The following is a 7,956-nucleotide window of genomic DNA, read 5'->3' as shown; positions in this document are numbered from 1 at the left end:
TTATAAAGTTACAAATTTTAACAATTTACATTACATTATTTAGTAAAATAAGAGTTAAATTAATTTTAAAATGCAAATAAATTATATTCTATAATAATAGCAATGATATGGGGGAATTTACGAGAAAGAAGTTAATCATTCGTAATATATTGGTTTGTTTTAGTGGCTTTTGTAAATGCACAACATGATCCCATCATATCCCTAATTTAAATCTGTTTGAGCCCTATTTTATAAGTTATCGTGTCAAAAGAATATATAAGATAAGTAAAGGAAATTTATTACCTGTCTTACTTTACTTTCTAATCGCTTAACATTCTATAGAAAAATCTTGGAACTTAAGAAAATTGTTTACCCATTTCAGTTTATGGCTGACACATTTAAAGTTAAAATAACGAGAGTATTTACTAAATTTGTCATATAAATAGGCAATTTTCTATTGAATAAAAATACTATTTCATTAAATGAGTTAGTTCATTAAATTCTTTGTTTTCGTTTTACTAATATAGCGATTTTATCGATATCATTTTTCTTTTTCATCAATCGAAACACGATCTTCATTTTATTATGATTTAAGATAATTTTATGAAGCTAAAAATAGATATATAAATATATTCATACTTTTTTCTAAAATATATCTTATATATCTAAAAGTTAATAATTCATTTAAAATGTTTCAATTATTTTTTCGGGCTTTTTGCCAACTCTTATACATGAAGAATTTATTTCTGTCTGCTACGGACGATTGACTTAACACTCTACAATAAAAGAGCCATTTCCTTTTAACCATTTCTCTTTTTTAAAGCCAGACTTTCTTTTTAACACAAACAGAATATTTTCTGAAAAAATCTCGACAAAAATTATAAGCACAATGATCTTTATTTTATATATAGGCCTAAATATGTCTAAACATAAATTTAAGATAAATGTTTTAAGAAAGCATGATAATATATTTACGATAATTGCACAGACAAGTAACTCCTCTTTTGCGTAAAATACTCTTTATAAGTCAGTTTCAAATATTTTTTAAATATGATATGTTTAACGTTACTATTATTTAAGATGGCACAAAATCTATTAACCATTGTGAATATCAAATTTTTGTCTTAACTTAAATACGTTATTACTTAGAAACATTACAAAAGTTGCTTTAAGATGACATAATTTAAGTTCGACGATTTAAAAACAACTTAATAACATAAGATAAAATATTTTAATAATTTAGAATAATATCTGCTTTAAACTATTTTATTAAAATGTTTTCGTAGAAAAAATTAGATTAACAGATATTCACATTTTCATCAAAAATCATTACAAACTTTAAAAAATATTCACAAGTAAATGTAATAAACTTGATTTATTTATAAGTAAAAAATTATGAGAATGTTTAGAATATCCTTGGGTATGATATACAGTTATAATTCAAACGTGAAACTTTTATTTATTTAAAAATATTTATTTTATAAAATTATTATTTATCTAAATTTTAAAGTTGAATACAACAGATTATTTCTTGTAAGTTTTAAGTTAATTTTAAACACAAATTAACGAATTATTTATATAAAACTACATTATATAAATTGAAATAGAACACAATAAATTTCTTAAAGTTAATTAAATCGTGTAATATGAAGCCCCAAAACAGTAATATTTAATCATTACATCGGAATTACATTACAAACTATTTATTATTCTAAGAGATAAATGTATAAGTTTATTAAGAAAGTAAATTAATTACTTCAAAGGGTGTTTATTTAATAGTAAGCAAGTCTTAAAGTGATAGATCAATCACTTTTGTATATCCACAAATTCCACATGAAACGATCGATATAACTCTGCTTAGTTTGAAAAACGTATTGTTTCTACGAGTAAACGATTTATTTGAAATATATCTAAGAGGGAAAGATAAGTAGATGACATATGTTACGCCATTCTACCTAAGGGAATTTATGTTTTAAAGTGATTTTAAATCGTCTTCACGTTTAAAATAATTTATTTAAAAAGTGTATTTGCAAATATCTTAAAACTTATTGTGTGTATAAAAATTATTTTTTAAAAATATATTTAGATGAAAATTGTTTTAATTAATTAGATATTTATTATTCATTTCATTTGTTTTGTATTACGGTTGTTTAATAGTAGTAAGTTTAGATGATGATTTGAATATTTCATTCTAAAAAAATTCATTTTTTAAATAGAACAATTATAGGATTTATTAAATTTAACTTTAAAAACTTTTAAAAGTATACTATAAAATATATTAAGGTTTTATGAAGAACGTATTTAATTAATATGAAGCTAAATTAATTTATCAATTGAAGATTATCAATTCATTTATCAAGATTATTCATTCTAAACTATGAAAGTTTAAATCTTTAAATATTTGATTTTTTAGATTTCAAAGTTTAGATTTTATGGATCAATCGCCTTTGGCTTCGAACTAGTTTGGAGCTTTTCGAAATCGAACTGGTTTGATCTATTTTTGTTCAATACAAGGCATTCTATGCCTGTAGGCCGATGGCATTGGTCCAAGTTAGTGCCAACTCCTGAAAACTGAATCTTTGCTCTTCCAAATATTATTCGTTTTAAAACTTTTTATTACTTGTATAAATCAAAATTCTTTTATANCACTAAGTTTAGATGATTGCATTTCAGTATATATTTTGATTGAATTTAGTTTGATACACTCAATTTAGACCTTTCATTCCCAACAGCGTATTCTATATTTGTTCTATTATGTACTGTACACAATAGAATGATATAAGTGTCACATGTACTCTTATTTGATGAAGATATCATTTACTATACAAAATGGCTTTTCTATGATTGGATTCTCAATGATATAGAGTTTACGCTGACGTATATTTTTATTTATATATTATGAGAAGTGTGATTTGCTCTAGCTGTTGAGAATGCTTTTCAGAATACTACATTTTGTGATCATTTATTAATATGTTTATAACTGCGTATTTAAGTTTTCGAATTAAAAGGCCAAGAAAATATATAATTAAATATTTTTCATATTTTCTATTTATTGTTGTTCTATTAAGGTGAAATGTGAAAAATTATAGTTGCATAAGTTTACTATATAAGTACATATATTAGTGTAAATACACTATGCGACGTATACTATTTTACATTGACAGAACTAAATTATTGATGTCAGAAATTTTTAAAATTGTTTTTTTTAGAAGTCTTGAAAGATGTCTTACAAATTGTATCGCCGGAGTTTAAAATGTGAAAAAAATAAATGTAAAATTTTAACAAATAGGACAAAAGTAAGCAAATTATTTTAACATTTAAGAATTAATTCTTAAATATCAATTTAATTTTAGAATACTACAATTAAAATTTCGATTATAATAACGTCGAATTCATTTTTATTTCAATATTGAAAGTTATTTAGCGGGTAATTGTTTATGAATTAAACTCTATTAAGTTCATTGATAAATTATTTCAAAATATAAAAAGTATAATAATAGTGATATCAAACAAAAAGTATAGTATATTTTAATATATTACAATATAAAAATAAAATTGATCCAGAAAATTTCGGAAATATTATCTTCGATAAAATTATAACAAGTACTTTTGCAGTTTTATTATAAAAATAATTTATAACATGGGAAAATTCTTATACAAGGTATATCAATAGTTATATGATTGTCGAATATGATACAGAAAAGTAAGCGCGTCATTCCCTATCTTTTATCCCATGATGCTCAACGCATTTAATAATGATGTTAACAAATGGAAAAACAGTTTTAATGGACCTGCAAATAATATAATACATTAAATTGAAATTTTCAGTATATTACAGTTGAATGTATTGATATATAACTACTGTAAAAAATAAAAAAATATAATTGAATTTATAAGAGAAATACAGCTTATGAAAACAGAGCATTGATTCATCGAACGAATCAGAATTAAATTCCTCTATAGATAATAGGTGAAGTATGCTTCAAGCAATACCAAGTTTCGAATCAGTTTCACTTCTTCAAGACTTCTTCAAATATAAAGAATTAGAATCATTGATCTTCATTTTTGTCTACTTGAAAACTTAACTTTTTTCGAAGTAATTAATAAAAACAATTAATTTGTGAAATAATTTATAATAATGCAAAATATTCAGCATTTATAGACATTTAGTAATGATATAGATGTTTCTACATAATTTTCCTATAATCCATGCGATGTTTCTATCTAAAAGTTTTATTATAAATATTTTTATTCTAGATGAAGATGGTCAATCTTTTCGATTCCTAGAGTCAATTATTTTTCTTTCAGATTGTCGAGAATTCTTTATATATTTACTTCTTTCTTTCTTTATTTTTCATAAAAACACTTACTATCTCTTCCCACCTATTATAATACGTTCTAGTTCTTTTTAACATTAATAAAACTAGTAAACAACCTGGAAAACATTTAAAGTTTACAAGAAAATCTAAAAAATTTCTCACGGAAGAAAAAAGGGCTTCATCCTTCTTCATCCTACGTCCTTTTCCATCTTAAGAACAGTCTCACGACGGAGTCGACCTTTTACCGTAGTATTTTATTTTCTTCAATATGTAAAATGTAAAAAAAAATTGTTGGCATTAGCTAAAATCGTAAATGTGTAATCTTTGTTCCTGTGGCATGAAAAAGACGTAGGATGAAGAAAGATGAAGCGCTGTGTTGTCTTCTGTTAATTTGTTGTGATTTTTTAAATTATTTTTTAAATTTTAAATGTACTTATCGGCCTAACTACTTACTAGTTTTACTAATATTAATATATATAGTTATATATACATTTACGATTTTAGCCATTGCTGCCAAAAAATTTTTACATGTTTTACATATTAAGATGGATGAGTCTACAATAAATGGTCGACTCCGCAGTGAGACTGTTTATTCTGAGGTGTGAAAAGGACGTAGAAAGAAGAAAGATAAAGAATCTTCGTGCTTTCTCCTGTTAATTTCATGTGAAATTATTTTTATTTATTAAGATAAATATTAAAATTATTTTCTATTTATTGTTTTAAAAAAACATGTATAGGCTAACTATATTTTTTACTTATTTTCAAGAGTAATTGCAAAGTACTTTTAAAAAAATATATTCTTGTATAGAAAAAATTTCTTATTTACTTCAAGATAATATTTTACCAAAAAAATTATTATAAACAAATCAGTTCAGAATAATTTTTAGGTATTTTTCATTTAGTGAGTGCTTTTTGCATTTAAAAAATTAGAGAGATGAAAAAATATAAAGCAAATATTAAAATTATAAGTTCCTGTGATATATACGAGTATTTAAACGTATTTTGTAAAGTAAAAAAATATTCATTTTTTTTTTTGTTAGAACAAAATTATAAGAAATAAAAATAAAAATGTTAAAATGTAAATAGCTTAATGAAAGCAAATAGCAGTTTAAAATTCCGTTAAAATATTAAAAAACATTTAATAAAAAGTTATACAGTGTAATTTTAAACAGTTTTTAAATTAATCATATTAAATTTAATGAAAAAATATGGGTAAAATATAGACACGCCTATTTTTTCTTTAGTGTTTGACTTAAATTTTGATTTCCGTGTACTGTTTTGCAAGAAGTATTGACGTTTTTAGATTAACCAGATGAAGAGAAAACAATTGTGCAAATAACAAAAAGTAATTGTAAGAACTACAGAAGATTAGTATCTAACAACCAATTTTCTTGAAGTGATAAAATGTTTTACACATTAAGGTATCGTTAGTCATAAAAACATCTAACAAATTCATCTGTCTTTCCACATTTTACCATTTGTGCTTTAGTTTTAATTTTCTTTAATGTGATTTATTCGAAATCGACAAAATGATACTTATTAAGCACTGTGGTATGTTATTATGTAACTAAATAAGGTAAAAATATTTTAGCACTCAAATAAATTAGTTTAATTTGAAAACAATTTAAAGAGAAATAAAAAATTTGATAAGTATTATATAATATAAACTTATTTTTACTGAATGAATTAATAAGATGAAGTTTTCTATTAAATTTACTTCATTAAAAGAATTGTTTCCTACATTTTTATTTTGCAAATTATATTATTTTAATGTAATGTTACGTAGGAATTTAAATTTTTATTATAACAAGGACGTTATACTTAATTTTTATAGCTACCCAATTAAAAGATAGCTATAAGAAATTTTCTATTGTTTATTTATATTCATATTTAAGTATATTCGAAGTGTATAATGAATTATTTACCAATCTTAATTACATTGCTCTACATTTATAACACAAACAATCTTTTTTTATCCAATTTTACAATTTTATAATTTTAATATTAAATATCATACAAATTTTTACTTTTATTATCTAACCATACAAAATTGATGCTGCTAATACAAGTAGGGTTTATCCAATCCTTATACAAAAATGAGTAAAAAAGATTTAAATGTAAAATGAGTCTTATTAAAAAGTCTAGAAATGCTTTGTAGCAGGAAAATATAGAGATTCTTCAACAGAACATCTCATTTCAGAGATTTCTGTAAATACCGAAGAAAAAAATAACTTCCGAGATTTGAAAGCGATGTAAAAAATGAAAGCGATCTGTATTGTTGCCTCACTAAGTTTAGATGATTGCATTTCAGTATATATTTTGATTGAATTTAGTTTGATACACTCAATTTAGACCTTTCATTCCCAACAGCGTATTCTATATTTGTTCTATTATGTACTGTACACAATAGAATGATATAAGTGTCACATGTACTCTTATTTGATGAAGATATCATTTACTATACAAAATGGCTTTTCTATGATTGGATTCTCAATGATATAGAGTTTACGCTGACGTATATTTTTATTTATATATTATGAGAAGTGTGATTTGCTCTAGCTGTTGAGAATGCTTTTCAGAATACTACATTTTGTGATCATTTATTAATATGTTTATAACTGCGTATTTAAGTTTTCGAATTAAAAGGCCAAGAAAATATATAATTAAATATTTTTCATATTTTCTATTTATTGTTGTTCTATTAAGGTGAAATGTGAAAAATTATAGTTGCATAAGTTTACTATATAAGTACATATATTAGTGTAAATACACTATGCGACGTATACTATTTTACATTGACAGAACTAAATTATTGATGTCAGAAATTTTTAAAATTGTTTTTTTTAGAAGTCTTGAAAGATGTCTTACAAATTGTATCGCCGGAGTTTAAAATGTGAAAAAAATAAATGTAAAATTTTAACAAATAGGACAAAAGTAAGCAAATTATTTTAACATTTAAGAATTAATTCTTAAATATCAATTTAATTTTAGAATACTACAATTAAAATTTCGATTATAATAACGTCGAATTCATTTTTATTTCAATATTGAAAGTTATTTAGCGGGTAATTGTTTATGAATTAAACTCTATTAAGTTCATTGATAAATTATTTCAAAATATAAAAAGTATAATAATAGTGATATCAAACAAAAAGTATAGTATATTTTAATATATTACAATATAAAAATAAAATTGATCCAGAAAATTTCGGAAATATTATCTTCGATAAAATTATAACAAGTACTTTTGCAGTTTTATTATAAAAATAATTTATAACATGGGAAAATTCTTATACAAGGTATATCAATAGTTATATGATTGTCGAATATGATACAGAAAAGTAAGCGCGTCATTCCCTATCTTTTATCCCATGATGCTCAACGCATTTAATAATGATGTTAACAAATGGAAAAACAGTTTTAATGGACCTGCAAATAATATAATACATAAAATTGAAATTTTCAGTATATTACAGTTGAATGTATTGATATATAACTACTGTAAAAAATAAAAAAATATAATTGAATTTATAAGAGAAATACAGCTTATGAAAAATTTCAAAAGATCACTCTTCAAAAATCAATTTTTGTAACTTTTATTACTTTTCCGGCTGCTATATTACAGAGGAAAAGTACGGCGATCGGTCAAAAAATGACC

General features: G+C 23.2%; 1 protein-coding gene across 1 annotated transcript in view; it reads left to right on the top strand.

Annotated features, from left to right (window-relative positions):
• Positions 1-7,956, top strand: part of LOC111613890 (synaptogenesis protein syg-2-like) — a gene marked incomplete at both ends in the record, with an annotated part of 71,372 nt that overhangs the window by 788 nt on the left and 62,628 nt on the right. The gene's annotated exons all lie outside the window — the stretch shown is intronic.

Source organism: Centruroides sculpturatus, unplaced genomic scaffold, assembly GCF_000671375.1.
Source record: "Centruroides sculpturatus isolate CEXI.00-Female unplaced genomic scaffold, Cexi_2.0 scaffold2075, whole genome shotgun sequence".
NCBI lineage: Eukaryota > Metazoa > Arthropoda > Arachnida > Scorpiones > Buthidae > Centruroides > Centruroides sculpturatus.
The sequence above is the reverse complement of the archived record's forward strand: the minus strand, read 5'-3'. Positions and strand labels throughout refer to the sequence as shown.